We start from the raw sequence: 24,664 nt of genomic DNA on the forward strand, positions 1-24,664 counted from the left end.
AGTGAAATAACGTCGATTTAAAAATAGGTGCCATGATATATTTGAAGAATATATTTAATATTTTGGTTGATTTATGCGAAATTTGATAACTTCATTCACATGTTTAAATATTGTAATCACTATTATATTTTAAGAGCCGACAGAAATGAATGCACTTTTTATGCTACCGCTAGAGGAGCTAAAATCCCGTAAATCCGTGTTGCTTAATCTGCATGAAGCGAAAGAAGGAAGTTCCGCCGTTTTCGGGTACAAACTACCATAATTGTGCAATAAAAAACCCAAATCATTGGGACATATATAACTTGAAATAACAGGCACGCTGACCTTACTTCACAAAGTACGAAGCAAAAGTTGTTCAACGCGATGGCAACGCCTCAAATCGAAGAATCCTCAACAATGGGTTTAGAGAAAAATTACAGTAGGTGTCACTTCTAGAAAAAAAATGTTTTTAAGTCGTAAGGATGACATAATGTATACTGAGCTAGGAACGTCATTCTTGAGCAATATACGCGTCACGGCTAAGTTGCATTTTAAAATAGGAACTATCAACATTATTAATTGACTGCTGCAGCCTCGTATGCAGCGCGCTCTAAGTCCTCTTCCTCGGACTCGTCAAAATGATCAAATGATTTAGTTAAAGTAACCAGTTGGATGTTTTTTTTAAGTTGTATATATGCACTTTCCCGTTTACAATAACTCGTGTTCACGTGGGTTTTTTTTTGTAAGTACTATAATATCCGATGGTTTTGAACGCAACGCAAGATCCCTGTAGTCCATGCATCCATTCCTGTCTGTTTGTACCTGCTGACTACTGAACTTAGCTAGCAGCCTTTTTACCTTATGAGGCACTTCTTTCCTGGAATAACAACATGAACCAACATCCCAAAATGATTTTAACTCGCTTCCCCCTCAATATGTCAAGGCTCATTTAGGGAAAGATGGGCACCGTCTGTTCGGCGTCAGCGTTTTAGCTGTTAGGGCTGTTTTTTTTTGTGGGTCCATTTTGCGTGTAATTGGAAGTGGAAAAGACAAAGAAAAGAGCTTTCCAATAGCTAGAATGGTTTGGGCCTAAAAAGAAGACAAGAGGTAAGGATGCCGGATGTTACAAAAATGTGTTATCTGCCGTTTAATCACCCGCAATGGCTGTGGGACATTAGCAGCGAGTGTTAATAAAAGTGTCTGCGGGAATGTTAAATTGTTTTGCGAGCTTGCTAGCCCTTTAGCTTCGCCCCTGGAGGCTGCTAGCATAATGCTAAAGCCAGGAAGCAGGTATGTAGGTAGCGCATTATCATCTCGATAACAGTCTTACATCTATATAAAACATTTGCAACAGTCAAATACATGCTTTTTTACGAACAATCATAATTGTTTAATGTTAGCTTCTGTGGCTGCCTTCCTTTCCCTTCCCGAGTGAGGCAACATTGTCTGCAATGTTTGCTAACTAATGTTGTGTAATATGTCATGATCAACATAATATAGTGTATCATCTTATAAGGGATTACATTGCAATGACTTTACACTTATTTGCAGTATTTTTGTTAAACTACCCCAAATGTTTCTGCAAATGTTTTGCCAGCTGCTGTTTTTTTGATAAATCCGATTTACTGGACTAATATTAAGTAACTAAAACATAAAAGTCACTCGCAACAACACAGCTGATGTATCGGTTCCAGGAAACCTTTTGTAGGGCGAAGGGCCGAAAGTCTACTAAAAGTGTTGTGAACACACTGACAAGTTTTATTGACACTGATCAATTCCAAGAATCAATCATCAATAGAGATGTCCGATAATATCGTCCGATAAATGCTTTAAAATGTAGTATCAGAAATGATCAGTTTCAACCTCCCGATTTTCCCGGGAGACTCCCGAATTTCAGTGCCCCTCCCGAAAATCTCGCGGGGAAACCATTATTCCCGATTTCCACCTGGACAACACCTGCCTTAAAGGCACTGCCTTAAGCGTCCTCTACAACACTGTTTTTCAACCACTGTGCCGTGGCACACTAGTGTGCCGTGAGATACAGTCTGGTGTGCCGTGGGAGATTATCTAATTTCACCTACTTGGGTTAAAAATATTTTTTGCAAACCAGTAATTATAGTCTGCAAATGATGTGTTGTTGTTGAGTGTCGGTGCTGTCTAGAGCTCGGCAGAGTAACCGTGTCATACTCTTCCTAATCAATAGGTGACAGCCGGTAGCTAATTGCTTTGTAAATGTCGGAAACAGCGGGAGGCAGCGTGCAGGTAAAAAGGTGTCTTATGCTTAAACCAAAAATAAACAAAAAGTGAGTGCCCCTAAGAAAAGTCATTGAAGCTTACGGAAGGCTATGCAGAACAAAACTAAAACTGAACTGGCTACAAAGTAAACAAAAACAGAATGCTGGACGACAGCAAAGACTTACTGTGGAGCAAAGATGGCGTCCACAATGTACATCCAAACATGACATGACAATCAACAATGTCCCCACAAAGGAGGATGAAAACAACAAATATTCTTGATTGCTAAAACAAAGTGGATGCAGGAAATATCGCTCAAAGGAAGACATGAAACTGCTACAGGAAAATACTAAAAAAAGAGAAAAAGCCACCAAAATAGGAGCGCAAGACAAGAACTAAAACACTAAACACAGAAAAACTGCAAAAAAACTCAAAATAAGTCAGGGCGTGATGTGACAGGTGGTGACAGTACACCTACTTTGAGACAAGAGCTATAGTGATGCATGCTTGGTTATCGTTTAAAGTCATGTCCAACAATTGCGACAACGACTCTTTACTGTCAACCGAGTTTATGATTTCTGCTGGTGGCGTGCCTCCGGATTTTTTCAATGCGAAAAATGTGCCTTGCCTCAAAAAAAGGTTGAAAAACACTGCTCTACAACCTGTCGTCACGTCCGCTTTTCCTCCATACAAACAGCGTGCCGGCCCAGTCACATAATATATGCGGCTTTTACACACACGTAAGTGAATGCAAAGCATACTTGATCAACAGCCATACAGGTCACACGGAGGGTGGCCGTATAAACAACTTTGACACTGTTACAAATATGCGCCACACTGTGAACCCACACCAAACAAGAATGACAAACACATTTCGGGAGAACATCCGCACCGTAACACAACATAAACACAACAGAACAAATACCCAGAACCTCTTGCAGCACTAACTCTTCCGGAACGCTACAATATACACCCCCCGCTACCACCAAACCCCACCCCCTACATCAACCCCCCCCCCCCCACCCCCACCCCATCTCCCGAATTCGGAGGTCTCAAGGTTGGCCAGTATGCTCTAGTATACTCTGGGCTGAAGCTGTGTGCCTTCATTGTTTTTGTAGCTGTTGTTTTGAGGCATGTTTAAAAAAAAATAATGCACATTGTGAAAGTCAAAGTAAAGTTTTTCCCATAGTTGTAGTGGGTATTAGGATTATCTCAGAGAGAGCATGTCCCAAATTCCAAGCTGCTGTTTTGAGGCATGTTAAAAAAAATAATGCACTTTGTGACTTCAATAATAAATATGGCAGTGCCATGTTGGCATTTTTTTCCATAACTGGAGTTGAAGTTGTTCTCTTATTTTGTTTTTGATTGACTGATTGAAGCTTGTATTAGTAGATTGCACAGTACAGTACATATTCCGTACAATCGAGCACTAAATGGTAACACCCGAATAAGTTTTTCAACTTGTTTAAGTCAGGGTCCACATTAATCAATTCATGGTAAAGTTACATTGTTTAATGCATCCAGCGGGGCATCACAACAAAATTAGGCATAATAATGTGATAATTCCACGACTGTATATATCGGTATCGGTTGATATCGGAATCGGTAATTAAGAGTTGGACAATATCAGATATCGGCAAAAAAGCCATTATCGGACATCTCTAATCATCAATCATCCATCCATCCATTTTCTACCGCTTATCCCTTTCGGGGTCACGGGGGGCGCTGGAGCCTATCTCAGCTACAATCGGGCGGAAGGCGGTGTACACCCTGGACAAGTCGCCACCTTATCGCAGGGCCAACACAGATAGACAGACAACATTCACACTCTAGGGCCAATTTAGTGTTGCCAATCAACCTATGCCCAGGTGCATGTCTTTGGAAGTGGGAGGAAGCCGGAGTACCCGGAGGGAACCCACGCAGGCACGGGGAGATCATGCATCAACGTGCATTTATACAGCCCTTAATCACAAGTGTCTCAAAGGGCTGCACAAGCCACAACAACATCCTCAGCTCAGAACGATATTCTTTATTATCTAAGCCAGTGTGTTTTTCAACCTTTTTTGAGCCAAGGCGCATTTTTTTCTTTGAAAAAATCCGGACGCACACCACCAGCAGAAATCATTAAAAAATGAAACTCGGTTGACAATAAAAAGTCGTTGTCGCAATTGTTGGATATGAATTTAAACCATAACCAACCATGCATCACTATAGCTCTTGTCTCAAAGTAGGTTTACTGTCACGACCTGTCACATCACGCCGTGACTTATTTTGAGTTTTTTGCTGTTTTCCCTCTCTTGTCTAGCGCTCCTATTTTGGTGGCTTTTCCTGTTTTGTTGGTATTTTCCTGTTGCAGTTTCATGTCTTCCTTTGAGCGCTATTCCCCGCACCTGCTTTGTTTTAGCAATCAAGAACATTTAAGTTGTTGCTATCTTTTTCTTGTGTGGACATTGTTGATTGTCGTGTCATGTACGGATGTACTTTGTGGTCGCCGTCTCTGCTCCACGCGCTGTAAAAGTCTTTGCTGTCGTCCAGCATTCTGATTTTGTTTACTTTGTAGCCAGTTCAGTTTTAGTTTTGTTCTGCATAGCCTTCCCTAAGCTTCAATGCCTTTTCTTTGCGGCACTCGCCGTTTGTTTATTTTTGGTTTAAGCTTTAGATACATTTTTACCTGCACGCTGCCTCCCGCTGTTGCCTGCATATTGTGATCACGACAACCCATCGTCGTCTCACACCTGTTCCCGACATCTACAAAGCAATTAGCTACCGGTTTCCACCTACTGATATGGAAGATAATAACATTGTTACTCTGCCGAGCTCTAGACAGCACCGAAACTCAACAACGGCACATTATTTGCAGATTATAATTACTGGTTTGCAAAAAATATTTTTAACCCAAACAGGTGAAATGACAATCTCCCATGGCACATCAGACTGTATCTCATTGTGGTTGAAAAACACTGATCTAAGCAAGAGCAGGAAAGCCAAATTGTTTATCTTGGTTGACAGTTGCCTGTGTGTGTGTGCGTGTTTGGGAGGGGTTTGGGTGTCTCTGGTCATGAACTTTTTAATGATAGCTAGGTGTGTATTACTTTAAGAATGCCAGTGAGTTACGTTTTTCCCCATAGGACATAAGAAAAATCGAATTGGTACATTCCAGCATCCAGCTGTTGCCAGCATTTAACCTGTCACGCAAGAGGGGGGAAAAAAGTTTACCACTGCGTCATAAAATATAAATACATAGGATTTTCCGCTGTCATGCAACTATAAAAATTAGTTAACCACTATTTATTAAAGCCTTTGAGAACTTTGATGATACACTGTTTTGAGTTTAAGTATAAGTGTAAAAAGAAAGTAAGCACTCTATGCTAATGCTAAGCCAAATGTACTAACCCAGGGGTCGGCAACCCAAAACGTTGAAAGAGCCATATTGGACCAAAAATACAAAAAAACAAATCTGTCTGGAGCCTCAAAAAAGAAAAAGCCGTATATAAGTGTTATAATGAAGGCAACACATGATGTAAGTGTCTATATTAGCTATATTAGCCTACTATCAAAATGACTGTGTTGCAGGCTGAAGCAAATCTTCGTTGACAGAAATGTTGAAATGTAATATTTATTCTACACATTTTTACAACATTAGAGACCGTTAGTAAATCCGAGACTACTCAGAAGGTGAGATAACTCCTGGAAATTACTGGCTTTTAATAGCCAAAGGTAGATGTGTGTGTCCAAGTTAAAGGAAACGGCAGGCTGTCTTCTTTTAATAGATTTATTACAATCTTTGGCAAGCTGGGTAACGTTTGCTGTCGTCTGGAACAACATTGCACACAAAAAACTATCAAAAATGCAGCCGATATTACATACAGATAATGTGTCATGAGACATGCAAAATTAAATTATATACAAAGAGGACATAAGTAAAGGGTATTAAATGAGCTTAAATATACCTACAAATGAGGCATAATGATGCAATATGTACATACAGCTAGCCTAAATAGCATGTCAGCATTGATTAGCTTGCAGTCATGCACTGACCAAATATGCCTGATTAGCACTCCAACGGCGATACCAATCCGATACTTTTTGCAAATGATTCCAATGTGACTGGTAAAATGTAAAAAGTAGTGTATTTCAACTTAATGTTGCTGTTTGGGGATTCATCTTCAAATTATATAAAATCACAGGACAAAACAAATTATAGCATTTTTTTTGCAATGAATGCGTTATTTTATTTATATTTAAATTTGTATGTAGTGTCTTTAAATTGTCTACAGTAAAATGATCCATACACTTGTTGTTATTTAATATTGAGTGACTCATTTTAATTGCTAGTCATTTTCTTGCTTGCACATTACTTACCGTACTCACTTGTGCGGAAGAAATAGTAGTTCCCACCAATCGCGTTTCATTTAGACAAGATCTCAATGATTTAGTTACTTTACACTTTGTTCCTGTTGATATGATCTTAGTTAACTAAAGTATTAAAAGTATCGATATTTTGATTTGAGAATCGACTAAATAAGAGCACAAAGATCTGGTATCGGCGATATCGATATTTCAGTATGGATCCGCACATCTCTATCGAGAGTAACTAATAGCTTAGCTTACTACATTTTCCAAGTAGCTTGCACATCACTGCGACCAGAGGGAATGTTTGCAAGGCTAGTGGTCTTTGCATTGAAAACATTTTTCAGTTTTTCCACACAGAACTGCCATTTTATTTGTGCTATTAGGGAATGGTGTCATTTTGTAATTTGCATAGTTGTTCACGGCACATGCTATTTCATTGAACATGAAATCAGTAAAAAAAAAAAGCATTTAAAGCAAAACAGATGTTTAGAAATACTAAAACCTTTTCTTTTGTTGCTTCTTTTTGTTAAAAATATCACAAACCAAACCGAACTTCCCCAGAGGGCTCTAAGAGGGGGTAGAGGCCCACCGCAGCAAGCGCTGTTTGTGAGAAGAGCGATAGAGCTTGAAAGTGTGACATGTAAACACATTGCATTCTGTATGAAAGTATTATTGTAGCACAAATATTTGCAAACGCGTATCTCAATCTGTGCGTGTGTAATCCTATTCACATAAGTGTGTGTCTGTATCAATCTGTGTGTGGAATCAGATCTGTGTGTGCATGTTTTGTCTGTAAAAATATCTCTGTCCGTATTATTATTTGTTTGCATTTTGATCGGCGTGTCTGTAAAAAAAAGTGTGTGTTCGTATTTAGATGTGGATGTGTGAAGCAGGAACCCTTTATTGGCTGTCTCTTTACACAAGACTTTTGCAACACTTCTGCCGTGCACGACAAGTACATCGATTTGAACGTGTAAAAGGATTTGTAACTTCCCCTTGCCTTTCCTTCTACTCACCGCTAGTCGACGCGTTGCAGACACTCAGACTCGTGTTTGCGTTGATGCTAAGAACAATGGCATTTTTATCACTTGCTGTAAATAAAAGTTCATGTTTTAGCAGTAACTTAGTGGTCAGAAGTATTTTTGTATTTAAATAAGTTAGCAGGAATTACATAACGGCCACAGTTATTGCCATTCCTCCCTCAGGGGTCTGGGTTCTTCCTTAGAGATAGATGATTGTGAGACCCACGGTCTTCCCCGTGGCTTCTTCCCGGTCGGACGTGCCTTAAATACCTACCCAGGGAGGCGTCCGGGGGGCATCCTGACCAGATGCCCAAACCACCTGTGAAGAAGCAGTGACTTTACTCTTAATTCCTCTCGAATGACAGAGCTTTTCTCACAGTTGCCCTATCTCTAAGGGAGCCACACCCCCTGGCGGAGGAAACGCTATCATTTCGGCCTCTCTGTCATAACATGATCGCTTATATGAATACAAAAATACTCTTGACAACTAGGTTTCTGCTAAAACATGAATTTCTATTTACAGCAAGTGATGAAACGTTAATTGTTCTTGGCTTCAACGCTAACAAGAGTGTGAGTGGCTGCAAGGTGCCGACTAGTGGTGTGTTTAAGAAAAGGCACGAGCAAGTTGCGCAGTAGAAATTGGACAAGCAAGTTGCAGACAAAGCCTTTCACGCTTTCAAATTGCTGTATAGACAGACAAGTCGTACACCGCAGAATTGTTTCAAAAGTCACGTGTAAAAAGACAACCAATGAAGGGTTTCCGTTTTACACACATCTAAATATGCACACACCCTTGTTTTTCTACACACACGCTGATTTAAAACGCAGATATAATTTTTTTACACACAAACAAATCATAATTCGGGCAGACAGATATTTTTTTTTTACACACATCCATCCATCCATTTTCTACCGCTTATTCCTTTTGGGGTCGCGGGGGGCACACAATCAAATCATATTAAGAACAGACGCACACACAGATCTGATTACATACACACAGCTTGATATATAGTTCAGGCCAAAAGTTTGGACACACCTTCTCATGTCAATGTGTTTTCTTTATTTCATGACTATTTACATTGTAGATTGTCACTGAAGGCATCAAAACTATGACAGCTGTGAAGTGAAAACCCTTTCAGGTGACTACCTCTTGAAGCTCATCGAGAGAATGCCAAGAGTGTGCAAAGCAGTAATCAGAGCAAATGGTGGCTATTTTGAAGAAACTAGAATATAAACCATGTTTTCAGTTATTTCATCTTTTTTGTTATGTACATAACTCCAAGCGTTCATTCATAGTTTTGATATAGTCATGAAAATAAAGAAAACCTATTGAATGAGAAGGTTTGTCAAAATTTTTGGCCAGTACTGTATATAGACACACACATTAATACACACATGAATTGGATTACACACACACAGATCGAGATGCTCGTTTGCAAATAATTTTGCTACAATAATACTTCCATATTGTGGGTCTTACTGGGCTCTTAATAGCTTATTTACATGGCTGAATACAAGTTTCTGTGCTCAAGTTTAGATTTTTTATTTACAAGTTCAAAACATGCCGCAAATGTACAATATCATTAACTGCCACAATCATGGTTATGATTCCTTTAGAAAATAAAAGGATTTGGTGAGATTTTTTTAATTTCCAGAGTGTAAGCAAAGCCACAAGAAGTTAGGTTATGAAGCTAATAAAGAGACAGTGAATAGCCTGCTGGAAAGCAGCCATGTGACGATCAAACATGACTTTTAACACCATCACCTGCTACATGTTGGTGTGTTCACGGCATTTTCTCACCGGTAAGTTTGAATCAAGGCCTGTCTTATTTGATGCACTTGTAGCATTTAGTAGGATTTTATTGTTAGCTAAGCTAAGCTAGCTGCGGGGGACGGACAAAGTACAGTATTTGGGGAAATAAGCAATAGCCTAATTAGTTAAATTAATAATTTCCCAAATTAATGCTCAGTGTATTTTAAACTTGTAATATGTTTAGTTTGAAACAAATTTGTCCAGGAGACACCACACAATGACAAGTCCTGTTGACTTACCTTTGAAAAGATGACAGTCTTCTCTTTCTAATGTAAAATTCTGAGGTTTGGTTTGTCCACGAGCAATTACCGACTTGGCATTCCAAAATGTTTGGCCTGTATAAAATCCGACGATCGAGATACAGGACACGGTTGTCAACTTGCTCAAAACTTGTCTGTTGGACGTGGTCATATGGATCAATTCCAGCGAGCCTCCATTTTGTTCCAATTTGTTGTTCTATCTCACAATACTGCTGGTTGAGTACAGCCATGGAAACAAAAAAATTGTTCAGCAACAATGACTGCCCAGCCCCCACAATGCATTGCGAAATCCCGTGCCCTTTCGAGCCCTTTACAGAGTTTGCATGTCGGAGTCTCTAAAAGTCCCCACTGATGCCAGAAAAAGTTGTGATATGTATCGGTAGCCGTATTGTATCTCAGAGGGGTCTGAATACTTGCGAAATAGAGCAAAGTCGCTAAGTGGGCAACACTGATCGATCCTGCTACGCTGTCTTGTTCACTTGGGGATCAGGTGCGTATGAGGTGTGTTAGAAACCAGAGTTACATAGTCACCAATTATATAGGGTTTTAGCAACATGCTCTATTCACAGAAACTCATGTTAAGTGTGTTTATGAGTGAGGGCAAACATGTTGCTCCAAATCTATTTGTGGCGGCCTAATTGTATGTGTTTTGACTGGCACACAAGTGTAAAAAATTCAGTCGTCGTATGATAATAAATGATAAATGATAAATGGGTTGTACTTGTATAGCGCTTTTCTACCTTCAAGGTACTCAAAGCGCTTTGACACTACTTCCACATTTACCCATTCACACACACATTGATGGAGGGAGCTGCCATGCAAGGCGCTAACCAGCACCCATCAGGAGCAAGGGTGAAGTGTCTTGCTCAGGACACAACGGACATGACGAGGTTGGTACTAGGTGGGGATTGAACCAGGGACCCTCGGGTCGCGCACGGCCATCCAGTGCACAACAAAACTATAAATAAAATAGTTGCACTTTGGTGATGTATAGAGTTTAGGTACGTGTAGACCAGGGGTCGGCAACCTTTACCAGTCAAAGAGCCATTTTGACCAGTTTCGCAAATTATAGAAAACAATGGGAGCCGCAAATTTATTTTGAAATTTTAAATGAATTAACACTGCATACAAAGTTTTTCTTTTTGCTTTGTGCTATGTATAAACTAGGGGTCTCAGACACGCTGCCTACATCTTTATATGGAATTTGAAAGCTGGTGCGGCACGCGGGTTTTAAATGAATGGCGCTTGTCAGCGTTATGCGTGCCGTGATGCTACAGCATGTAGCACACACTACAACCAGCGTGCATGATCAGCCATACGTTGTATGGTGTTTCTGTTTGCTCACGTAGGTGACAGCAAGGCATACTTGGTCAACAACCACACAGGTTACACTAACGGTGGCGGTATAAAAAAAACTATAACACTCTTACTAATAATGCGCCACACTGTGAACCCACACCAAACAAGAATGACAAACACATTTCGGGAGAACATCTGCACAGTAACACAACATAAACACAACAGGACGGATACCCAGAATCCCATGCAGCCCTAACTCTTCCGGGATACATTATACACCTCCGCTACCAAACCCCGCCCACCTCAACCGACGCACAGAGGGGGTGTGGGGGCGGGGTTTGGTGGTAGCAGGGGTGTATAATGTAGCCCGGAAGAGTCAGGGCTGCATGGGATTCTGGGTGTTTGTTCTGTTGTGTTAAGGTGCAGATGTTCTCCCGAAATGTGTTTGTCATTCTTGTTTGGTTTTGGTTCAAAGTGTGGCGCATTATTAGTAAGAATGTTAAAGTTGTTTTATATGGTCACCGTCAGTGTAACCTGTGTGGCTGTTGACAAAGTATGCCTTGCTGTCATGTACGTGTGCAAGCAGAAGAGGAATGTTGTATAACAAGTGTTGGTCTGGCACGCTGTTAATACAGATTGTAGAGAGCGCCAAATGTTGTACCATCATGGCATGCCCTTAATATAGCTGTAAGGGTGAAAATTGGTGAATATTAATCCCGGGAGTTTTCTGCGAGAGGCACTGAAATCCGGAAGTCTCACGGGAAAATTGGGGGGGTTCAGCAAGTAAGCTGCTGAGCCGCATCAGAGTGCTCAAAGAGCCGCATGCGGCTCCGGAGCCGCGGGTTGCCGACCCCTGGTGTAGACGGAAGCGTGCTGAAGGCTAGTCAACTGTGTGTCATGTTAGTTAATATTTTGACTGTCATAAAAATGTAAAACGCTGTTAACCGTCGTTTGATTATATGCAAATAAAACCTGTTGCCTTTTGATGACACGTAGCGTTTGAGAAAGTGAACAGAGAGGGTTCTGAAAGGGGATTTTGAGTCTGTGGCACACTTTTCATGCTTAACTAATCCAGTTTTAATCACAATTTTGACTGCCACAATTAAATAAAGTGATTGTCAGTGATATTAACATTTAAATAGCAGGCTCCGCTGCATATCAAATCAAACAATTTCACAGCCAGCGGCTGCAGAAAAGCAACAGCGGCTTGCCTTGAAGCCATCGCCATTATGTATGGGCACGTAGCTTCAGGACAAGCTGAAATGTTAATATGAATAATGAACAAAAACACAAAGCTTTCTCTTTAAATATATGGATAACGTTTTAACCCCTGTTATTAGACTATTTTATTACATATTACATGATGTCACATTCACAAAAACCATCCCGCCCATGAAACCGAAACTGATTGAACAAGACCAAAACATCATTATTGCATTGCAATAATTGCTATGACTGTGTACTTACCTCACTAAAATCAAGGCATTACAATTGCACAAATTACTATTGATCATATAAAGAATAAAACAATCCTAAAATAATGAAAATATTTATTTACCACATGTATTCCAACAACATCAAGGCTAATAACTGAATTTCTGACTAAAGGATTGGAAAATTACTGGGAAACTGTCTCACTTTACTTTCCTGTGTGTTGGTGTTTACAATCAGAATGATGATTGGGATATTTGGATTTCAGGTGATGAATTAAACCAGATGTGGAGATTGTCTGTATCAGACCTACCGTATTTTCCGAAGTATAAGTCGCACCTGCCGAAAATGCATAATAAAGAAGGAAAAAAACATATATAAGTCGCATTTTTTGGGTAAATGTATTTGATAAAACCCAACACCAAGAATAGACATTTGAAAGGCAATTTAAAATAAATAAAGAATAGTGAACAACAGGCTGAATAACCAACTGAAATTACCAAACAATCTGTCACTCCTAATCGCTAAATCCTATGAAATCTTATATGTCTAGTCTCTTACGTGAATGAGCTAAATAATATTATTTGATATTTTACGGTAATGTGTTAATAATTTCACACATAAGTCGCTCCTGAGTATAAGTCGCACCCCTGGCCAAAGTATGAAAAAAATGTGTCCGGTGGCCGGTGTGTATTTATATATTTATATATTTTATATATATTTAGCTGTAAAAATCTGATGTGCAGTATGTGTGCTTGGGTCCCTGTTTTCAGGAACACTCACAACAATGTCGAATAGAATGCTAAAAACGTATGACAGACCACCTCAAAAACGTAATGGAATTTTACATTGTTTCACTAAATGAGACACCCAGAATGTACATGAAAATACATAATACATGAAAATAATAACTATGAACAATAAAACAATGAATATTAACAACATATGAACATCGCTCGTCTTTTACTCCTCTGTAACGACATATTTTACAATCAACTAAAATGCAACAAACATGGCAAAATATGAACGTAAAGGATACAAAACGGCTACAATCTGATATAATATCACTTTTCTGCTAAACCTTGTTGTAAAAATCTGCTTCTGCGTCTGCCCCTGACACCTGTGTTTCAGGCTAGCTGCTCTGGAAACAAACATCGTCCTCACTGCTTGGTGCCTCGTTTGAGCTGCTGTGACGTAGATTAGCTTAATAAGTCGTATACCAGTCAAAAGCGCAGATTCCAACCGTTGAAATACTTTGTAGTCAAGACTTAAAGTAATTTGAAAACAGCACTGCACATCAAAATGGCGGCTACAGTTTCCATTGTTTAAGGTCTAAAAAATTTATTCGGAAACGTCCATGTTTAGACTCCAGATCCCAGTCTGGTCTAGAACCTGGTTTTGGTAGTACTATTTTGGTGATAAGTCTTTCTGTGGCAGATAATGTGTTGCAACTCTAAAGTGTCTTTTTTGAGAACACAGCCACTTATTTTTACCAGGTAGGTTTTTATTTGATAATCAATTAATGTATTCCATTTTCTACCGCTTGTCGCGTTCATATCTTTTAAAAATATGGATTTGTTTCAGCTTCTGTATCTTTACTTCTTGTTGGCTTGGTCTTCTTCGCTGGTGAATTTTGTAGTGAAGAGCGGCGTGTTGGTCCCCCACGGAGACTGGCGCATATAGTAGCTCACTACATGCCAGAGAGAACTGGTGTCCAATAGGGCTGCACAATTAATTACATTGTAATCACGAATTAGATTTTGGCTTCTCACAATTATAGAAATATTACAATTAAAAAAAAACAATTAATGGGCCGCACAACGAGCATGCAAATTCCTGAGCGGGGAAAAAGAGCATGTACCGGTATACTAGAAGTTTGGGATGTCACCTTGGTTGCTACTTTTATTTGACACAGTGGTGGTATGCCTAATCAGCAATCACTAAACTCAGACAGAATCCCAGAATTGGCCAATATAACGGATACTGCTGTTAAATGCAGAATATCACAGAAATTGATGTTACTGAAATGCTGTCATTGTGAGGAGAAATAACATTTGTTTAGGAAAATAATATGTCTGTTACCACTCAGCCATCCCCGAAACACTCAATAACCATTTTAAAAAACAATTTGTAAGCTAAAGCTAGCAAGAACAATCCATACACCCACAATACCTCTCATCTGCTTGTGTTGTTGTGAACAAATTCATCGATGTAACATTAATGTACAAACAGGGCAGTAGTCGCAACTTGAGAGGCTCTCTTTTTCTAAACCGCCTCAAGTCGTCACCACACTTGTCATGCTGAGAACAGCAGCACACTTCCCCCCTTCACAGCAACAGTGCTGTGCACAACATCCGGTCTGACAGTGCTAACAAAATAAAGGTTTCGAAGAAGTACTATACACAAGCATAATGTGCTTGAAGCACTTATTGCTACATTTACACAATTATCATGCTATGACTTAAAATACTTGTTAAAATTGTCAAAATATGTATTGCACCAATAAATGTGTGGAGGTTTGCATTCAATTAACAAACATTTCATTAATGACACAAAAATCTCACAAAATAAAAAGTAAAAGGAATTTTATTTTTTCGTATTTCTTTGTTATTTAAATGTATTGTTGTTACTAAAAATATTTGTATACTTGTTAATTCGTTACAAAATTTATATCTGTGTTATTTTTTAATTATATTAAAAGTAGAGTTTTTGGTGGTACAATAAATACTCATGTTTTCAAATTAATGAAAAATCGTGTTATTGTGATTTAAAAATAATTGTGATTATGTTTGCCACAATCGTCCTGCCATAGTTTACAATCGTGTGTTTTAAGATTGACATGTGTTGTTGAAAGCTAATTTAAACTATCCATCCATCCATTTCCTACCGCTTATTCCCTTCGGGGTCGCGGGGGGCGCTGGAGCCTATCTCAGCTACAATCGGGCGGAAGGCGGGGTACACCCTGGACAAGTGGCCACCTAGTTCTTGCAATAATTGGGGTTTCTTTATTGCATGTAAACATTCTGTTACGCTACACTGTTAGCAGTTGTGCAGTTATCGTCTCACTATTATTCATTTGTACCGTCTTGTAGTGGTAACACAAAAAAAATCCAAAAGCAACATTCCAGAACATTCTAATCAAGTTGGGAATTGTTCGATTTCGGTGGCAGTGGGTGTTCAACCGTAATTGTATGTGTAGATCGACTTTTAATGAATCAGTTTGTGGCAATGAGATAAGATATAAACACGTTCAGGTGACAAGTTTATATTCGCCATTTAATATGAATTTGGACAGTGAACAAACAAACGCGGTGACAGATGGTTGAGCTATCAATCTAATCAGGTTTTTCCTCACTGTCAACCCACAAACATTCAGTGGCATTTGCCTTTGGTTTGATTACATAAGCCAAGCTGAGGGCACAGTCACCATTTGTTTTAACTTCAACCTTAATCCAAACAGTGTAGTTAGTGTGACCTCTAAAACAGGAGTGTTAAAAGGACTAAAAACAAATGATTGAAATTAGAGCGTACTGTAGTTTTTGCTTATGTACGTTATCTTGCACTATTGCCTTTTGTTTTGCTCAAAATATTGTATGGAATGGACTCAGAAAATCATTTGAATATTAATTTGATAGTTACACTGCTATCCTGTGTTTTTGTCTGTCTATTATTGTTAAAAAAAACGTTTTTTATCTACATAAGTAAGGCCAATGCTGCCCCTGTAACAACTTAGTATTGGATCTGTATTATAATTTGTAGTTTCACCCAAAACTGATGTTAAGCATCCAAATAACATTTCTGTTAACACAAGTGTAGATAGAACTATGTTACATCAACAAGTAACCATATATTAATAGAATATTATCAAGTTGAATAATAATAGTTTTGTGAAAATAATACAACCAGAAATTATGCAATATGTTACTGCATAGGTCAACATCCATCCCTTCCATCCATTTTCTACCGCTTATTTCCCTGCATAGGTCAACAGCCAAACTAAAATCCTTGGTAACCCGTTTTGCTAAAGTCCTATTATCATTTATATGCCAAATAATATATTGTGGTAGTCATTGCAAGAGGCTGCAGTATAATCAGAATTAGAGATGTCCAATAATGGCTTTTTTGCCGATATTCCGATATTGTCCAACTCTTAATTACCGATTCCGATATCAACCGATACCGATATATACAGTCGTGGAATTAATACATTATTATGCCTAATTTTGTTGTGATGCCCTGCTGGATGCATTAAACAATGTAACAAGGTTTTCCAAAATAAATCAACTGAAGTTATGGAAAAAAATGCCAACATGGCACTACCATATTTATTATTGAAGTCACAAAGTGCATTATTTTTTTTAACATACCTCAAAACAGCAGCTTGGAATTTGGGACATCCTCATGAGGAGCATGAGAAGGTTGAGGTGGGCGGGGTTGAGGTGTGTGTGTGTGTGGGGGGTAGCGGGGGGTGTATATTGTAGCGTCCCAGAAGACTTAGTGCTGCAAGGGGTTCTGGGTATTTGTTCTGTTGTGTTTATTTTGTGTTACGGTGCGGATGTTCTCCCGAAATGTGTTTGTCATTCTTGTTTGGTGTGGGTTCACAGTGTGGCGTATATTTGTAACAGTGTTAAAGTTGTTTATACGGCCACCCTCAGTGTGACTTGTATGGCTGTTGACCAAGTATTCACTTGTGAGTGAGTGAGATATTATGTGAATGGGCCGGCACGCAAAGGCAGTGCCTTTAAGGTTTATTGGCGCTCTGTACTTCTCCCTACGTCCGTGTACTACTCCGTACAGTGGCGTTTTAAAAAGTCATACATTTTACTTTTTTGACCTGCTATTGATTAAAATGTCCAAAATTCTGTAAATATTGAACATATTACATATTTCTTATAAAATGTCTGTTACTACATTACATACAGACTTGCAGTGTGTTTATAAAACGTTGATGGCGACCATAACGGATCCCATTAGCCGCATCTTGAAAAATTTTTTTTATGATCTTTAAAACCCTTGCCCAAAAAAGACGTGTGTTCTTTTCTTTCGTAATGATTGTAAACGATAGGCAAAATTCCCCCCAAAAAGTGCTGTTCCCCTTTAAGTGGCACATTATTCTTTTGGAAAGATGATAATTGAGGGTTTGTGAGTGTGTGTCAAGTTCCGCTAGCTAACACTTGCTTCACAATACACAAGCAGAATAATGTGTCTTTTGTGTCAGAGCTGGAAGAAAGGCCTCTTAAATGGAGCTCTACCAGAATGACATTACCAATCATAGCCTTGTTCCATGGCCTTGAATGCCGTAGTTGGATACTGATAGTCCCAGACATAAGACTGCAGCAGCCATGACTACAACATGGATTTCAACGTAGACCAGGTTTGGTAGGTTGCGACACACTGCAGTACAATAATGAATGTATATTTAGACGACAGTGGCTAAGGACTTGGAAGTGAAGGAGGTCATCCATCCTAGTCACTGTTGTTGTGTCCTTGGGCAAAACACTTAACCTATGTTGTGTACAGTATAGACCACACTGGTGTATAAAAGTGTTTGGTGGTGGTCGGCAAGTCCGTTTGCACAAATTGGCAGCCACGTTTCCATTGTCTACTCCAGGGCAGCTACTGATTATGTAGCTTACCACCACAAGTGTGTGACTGTACACATTTTGAATAATGGGTTTTACTTTGAAGCACCTTTGGGTATCGGTAAAACCAATCCATTTTAATTATAAGTATATTTACTAAAAAACAATTAACATTCTGCAGATATGTCAGTTTCCCCTCAATACTATATGTGGATAATATGCACATTGATTATCCTAGCATTGCCTTCAGTTGGTATTGTGATGCGAAACCTACATGACATGACCTGTAAACACTTGTCAACTCCCTCCAGACGGAATAATGTGAGGCATGCTGAATCCCAAAGTGCTTTAAAGTTGCTTTGCCTGAATGATCACATATAACCTGTGTTGAGAGCATGTCAATCAAGACTAATAAGCTAATAAAGTACAGTATGACACAAAAATCGGATGATTCAAGAAAAGGTTTGCGCGATATACGGTAATAAATTATATACATTTGGCCAAAAATAGAGCTGTAAAATGGAAAAACAAGTTGCCTCTATATTGAATATATTATCATTCATATCGGATTTATAACACCAAAGTTTACGAGTAAATAGATATGATGAAAATATTATCAATCTCACTGAGATTCCCGAGCCATTTTGAGAGATAATGAGCAAGCCACTTATGTGATCCATGCCATAGTGGTGGGAACCACATATAAGGAGGGTGAGCTACACGTTTTAGAAGCTGTCTGCCAAACAGATCCAGCTTTTGTGAAACACTATAGCATCATGTAGCAGTATGGCTAAGTGCTAAACAAGAAATACAAACATATTAAAACGAAAGCTTACTGTACAATGTCTGTTTTCACTGCGATGACCACTGATAGGATGTTCATATCTTCCCGTTTCGATGAAGAACTAATCATAATCCACACTAAGGGTTAAAAGGAAAAGTTGCTGCGTGCATAAACCGTCTTCGATTGTCGTGTCTGTGTCTCCATCTCCGGGCATAAATTAAATGTCACAGATGAGTAATTTCTAGATTCATGGCTAAATCCTCGTAACATGTAGGTGAGAATTTAGAAGCATTCATAATCTAGATTAACGTTGCCGATTTAAAGACACAATGCAGCAGGACACCGTCCAGCTCAATGGTGCAGCATATGATGCTAGTAGTTAGCTCTCTGTTGTCAATACGCAGCTGAAAAATATTTTGTCTGCGTTAGCGCTTATAATAACAATATCGCTAATATTTGGTTAATATTCAGGTCATGATATGTATGGTTGGGTTATTTAGAGGGCTTTGTGGACATATCAGACAGTCCCCATTGACTCAATTGTTTGCTGACTTTGTATTTATTCACACTTAGAATGCATTAAAAAAATGTGTTCATGTCTAACATGGCGATTGTGAATGATAAACAGCACATCGTTTTAATTTTTGCATATTTCCAATATGACTGAACTGCTAATATGGTCAGAGTGCAGAAGCGTTCCCATCGTGACGTCCCCAAATCTACAGAAATTGCCAAGGACATTCGCAGCAGAATACTGAAAATGGCCGTCTGAAAGTGTGGCGTTTTGTGATCTTTAGACTGTATTTTCACATACTTTGCGGATTGTCAAAACAATTGGATATGGTTTAATGGATACAATGAAACACAATTAAGTATATAAAGTTAACTTGTTTTTCCACTCTCCTGGTACTTTTATACTGCTGTCATATCGTGATAATGCATGGTGATGACACATTCTAGCAGTGTGCTACAAGACAAGACAAGCAAAGTCGTCCTCAACACGTTGTTGAATTTTTGCTAGCGGCTAATGTCCCTCCCTCCCCAATGAAAAGCCACTTCTGAGATAGCAATCCTTGCCTCCATGGCGGCAGATAAACTAAGTTTCTTAAAAGTGTCATCACCGGAGGAAGAGGAACAGCTGAACGTGCTCTTAAAAGGTTACCGGTATGCTAAGTAACCGTAAGCTAGAAACTCTTGAATGTACATAAAAATGGGCGGGTTGATACAATTATCAACTGTAATGATACCAACTATAGTATAAGTTCAGTACTACAGTGATTAGATTGATATTTTTATTTTCAAAATTGTTTTTTCGTTTTTCTTACTCTTTAAAAAACTCAAAAAATAAGCTTCTCGACACAGGAGGGCTTTCAAGGCCATAAACTAATTATTTAAATTGGAGCCAATGGTAGGAAATAATTTCAATATTTATTGCCTGTGTTTTTGTCTAACTATAATTATGATCAAAAATTTAACCATTCAATGCTCTGAAACATTTTATAGTATCAGTATTAGTATTGGTATGACCGATACTGTAACTCCAAATTTATATTATTGCCAAAAACTGATGTAAAGTATTGAATCAACAGGAGAATAAATGATTGGTCTTTTTTATAGAAGTGTAGTTAGAACCATGTTACAACAGAAGCTAACCAGATATTTACAGTAAATTAACAAGTAGAGGAATAATACAACTGGAAATTATGTTATGGCATATGTCAGCAGCCAAAATTCGGAGCCTGTGTAACACGTATTGAAATGTTTCTATTATTATTTAGATAACAAATAAAATATCATGATATATCGTTAGCGCAGGAGGCTGCAATATACATAGCGTTATAGATTTTAGGCCTTAGGTTATTAAAAAAAACAATTAAACAATTAATCGAAGTAACAAAGTATAATTCCAACGTTTTTTCTTCTAATTAAATTAATAGTTGTATCTCTAGTCTGTTGTTTGCTTCATTGCTCGCCATTGTTTTAAAATTATGATCACTACTCATCTGTCGTTTGCTGTTTTACAAACAACCTTTAAGATGTGTTGCCACATCACTGGTGAGCGTGAGTCACATGGAGAAAATCTCTTCTTAGTCTCTCCTAGAAAGTTGTTTTGTACCATATGTTGGTTTGGATGTAGAAATGTATAGACCCCAGATACAAGACAACCCTTTTTCTAGGGAAATAAATGTATTCGATCTAGTTTTTTAAATAAATGTATTCGATCTAGTTCTGTAATTAAATAAACTAAAACTAAATAACCCAAACACTAAAAACGATAGCTGACGTTATAGACATAACATGCTATCGCCAACTACTGGCTTGGCATGCACACTACATGTGGGTTGTCATTTGTAGAGACCATTTTTCACACACAAACTTGGTTATTGTCTTTTAAACATATGCTGCAATCGAATTGGGTTTTCCCTTGGCCCCATTCTCCAGGAAGTAGTAGTTGCCTAATTATACTAAAAGCAATGATGTCAACCTACGGTACTATTCGTTGGCTAATAGCGATCACTTTTATCTAAAGACTATTTTATTGACTTGATGTTAGGTTGTGTGACTTCCATGTAATATTTGCTGCATTATCTAGTAGTTTCTTTGTCATGGGTGCAGGGAGTCTTGTAGGCCCTCCTCCCCAAACAGCTGTTTATATGAGGCAGGCCCAGGGCTATTGAATGGACCCTTCTGTGGAATGCGTGCAGTCAGCAGGTTGGCTTCAACAACGCCAGAGGTGCTTACACGGGCGCTACCTACACATTCGAGCGAGAACTGCATGGATATAAATAACATTAACACAGGTTGCTTTGTTTAATGAAACAAACATGGCTCACTGTATACATGTTTAAGAAGCTCTATCACAAGTAGAAAATGTCATTTGTGCTTTCCACACAGTGCAATTTAAATGTTCCACTTGTTTAATGCCTGCTTCTATACGGCTGTAAGTGGCATATACTGTATAATAGATGTGCTGAAAATAACTGACCACTTAATCCAAGTATGACCTTTAAATAGAGGGGAGTGAGGGGGGGGGGGGGGCGTTTTTTTCCCTCTACCCTGTGGGAATGTTGCAGCATTTCTAAGAAAAGCAGCGGTCATAACCAAATTGTGTCTTTTCTGATAGGGTGCAGACAATCGGTTGTGACAATACGTCCCAGTAATTATGACTCGAGGGGTTCCATTCTAGAAGTCATCGTTTTATGTAACATACTCCCTTTTGGACTTTGCAGTTTTTACTATTTTATATTGACTTAATAATATAATGCACTGTTTCTATAATATTTATTTTTGATTGAATTGAATTATTTCTACAGTAAATGTTTTCTATTTTCTATTACCGGTGCCGATATTTGGCTTTTGGCTTTTCAACCAACCGATATTTTAGGGTTACTTTTTGAGGAAACCTTACAATTTACAAAATCCCTTAACTGCTATAACAATGATGAGCTTGCAAGTTACTGTGATGTAGAAAAGTCCCCTGTATATACCTATTTTCTCACATTTTGAAATGCAAATGTAGATGCTCCTCTTAAGACAAAAATTAAAGTGTTTGTGATATCCTCTGATGTTTTTTGCTGCTAAAATAACCACATTAGCATTGCACATAACATTGTCGCTTCTGGTCCGCCGCTTCTTGAAAAGTAATGTTAAAATAAACAACTTAAAGCTTTGTCCAGTTGTTTACTGATGTGTACTATTCAGCACATGAATTATCAGCGCCAAATAGCGCTTATCGGCCTCCTTGACTACTAATTATCGGTATCGGCCCTGAAAAAAACCCTAACGGTTGATCTCTAGTACGTGATACATTTTGGGACAAATTTGGGGCTCTAAAATGAACCAAAATTCTGTCATGGACTGTGATACATCTTTGCTAAGTAAGCAACAGATCAAATCAAACACTGCTAAGCTGAAGCATTTCCACTTCGAAGATACTGAATAGTCCCTGTAGCAAAATGTAAAACATGTTAATAAAGTGGAATGGTGTTCTGCACTCCCGCATTAACAACAGTCTATTCATGGTCCTGTGTGCTTATGAAGATTGTAGCTTTTGAAAGCGTTTATAAACATTGCACTATGCGCTGATGACACATTTGGCAAAGATGTGTCATCGCCCTAATTGTAGCTGATTCTTACAAGCTGAGTCTCAGGAAATCTGCGCGCTGTCCCTTTAAGCGGCTGCTTGGGTGCTTAACCCTGTGTGCTAAGGGCATAGTGGGGGAAGGCGCTTGTTGACGGAAACACTGGCCCTGGTTGGCTCTGCCTCTCTGGGAGGACTGACATCACGCGGAGGAGGGGCCTTGTGGTGTAAAATAACATCACCTTTTATGGCGCAATGGTGGACTGTTCCATTTTAAGAGAGAGGTGAGCTCGGCTCCCTTCCTCACTACTGCTTGCTCTGCCTCTCTTTGCACTACATGCTGTTACTAATTGACCTGCAAGCCACTGTACTTCCAGTATATTATGGAGTTAAAAGGTTATATTTACTCACATCTTAACAATATGCAAAGTGAGACATGACATAATAGTTATTTATTTAATAAGTATATTAAATATTTTCAGCCACTAACATTACACAGTTTGAACAGTAACGCTGATTTTGAATATTTCATTAAGTAATTATTTGGCGTACCACAGTTTTACAATCGCTGGTTTATACGATAACCACTGCGTTCAATTAGTTATTCGGGGGAAACAGTTACTGGTGTGGTTCATGTCTTGTTCAAAGGTTCCTCTTTTAGAGTGTTCCAGTTATATTAGACCGGGAACTCTAAGGGCATGTTGACATGAAAACAGCCTCATAAAAAATAGGATTTTTGACAACCTTAACTTATAAATAATTGCTGCAGAAAACAACAAACACTATGATTCCAATATTGAGGCAGAGACAAAACAAAAATTGTATCAAATGTCCACATATTCATTTTTTTATTTTTGGTTGGGAAAAACCCCGTTTACATGGATAAAAACAACTAAAGCCTAAAAAAATACCAGGTCAGTACGACATCAAAACAGGAGTTCAGAACATTTAGAAAGAGATCCTCCCATTATCCTAAAAATTATATAAAATAATTGTTAAAATGACTTAGGCCAGTGCCGATAACACATTTTGCTCTACAATATATTGACCTACAAATTATTGCCGATAAACAATATTATTGCTTTTTTTTTTGAGACTAAATTAACCACTCATGTAATTAGAATACGTAATAATTTAAGTATACCATTTCGAGTGCAATTAACTTGTATTTCTTGTTTATTTTAACATTGTAATTGAAATGTAAACTTTTAAATACCAAGTTAAATAAAACAAATAATAAACATAAAATATACTCTGTAAACTACATTTTTCACTTGAATAAAAATCTAAATCAATAAAATAAGTTATGTTTCTGTTAAAGAGGGGCTGGAGGTACATACCCAACTAAAACAATCAACAAAATGGCTAAATAGTTTTTGTAAACCAAAATGATCACAGTTATCAATATTTTCATGGTATTGTTGAATGTGCTCAATAAGTACTTATACACACACTTATATCTTTTCGCCAATTGTATTTTTTTAACAACTAAAATAAATAGACAAACTTTCTTGGCGAAAGAAACATGAAACATTGTTCTGGTGTCATTGGAGCCATATTAGTTTCATTTGTGTGTTTAAATATGTTTATACTCTATTTTAAATTCAGACATGTGCACAGTTGTTTCACTTTCGGTTTATGTGACGTCACGAGAGTTCACTTTGTATTCAACAAAGTCCGTCTGTTAAAACTTGACACTGTGTAGTTTTTCGATTTCTTTGTGCAAAAACAGCACATTCGTTATGTATAATGTGAATGCTGTCGCTCACTTGTTTAAAGAGTCATGTCTTTTTACAACTTTAGATTGGGGAATGACGTTGACGTT

General features: G+C 38.3%; 1 protein-coding gene and 1 long non-coding RNA gene across 3 annotated transcripts in view; one reads left to right on the forward strand and one right to left on the reverse strand.

Moving 5' to 3' along the window:
• The window catches only part of LOC133607684 (uncharacterized), a 45,810-nt gene that overhangs the window by 1,133 nt on the left and 20,013 nt on the right, over positions 1-24,664 (reverse strand). The window lies entirely within an intron of this gene.
• Positions 572-24,664, forward strand: part of aff4 (AF4/FMR2 family, member 4) — a 77,296-nt gene continuing 53,203 nt past the window's right edge. The window contains exon 1 of one of the 2 annotated variants that reach the window (XM_061962544.2): positions 572-1,086. The gene's annotated coding sequence lies outside the window, so the exon portion shown is untranslated. The remainder of the gene's footprint in view (positions 1,087-24,664) is intronic. The other variant, XM_061962545.2, reaches the window with a different exon arrangement.

Source organism: Nerophis lumbriciformis, linkage group LG09 (genome assembly GCF_033978685.3).
Source record: "Nerophis lumbriciformis linkage group LG09, RoL_Nlum_v2.1, whole genome shotgun sequence".
Classification (NCBI taxonomy): domain Eukaryota; kingdom Metazoa; phylum Chordata; class Actinopteri; order Syngnathiformes; family Syngnathidae; genus Nerophis; species Nerophis lumbriciformis.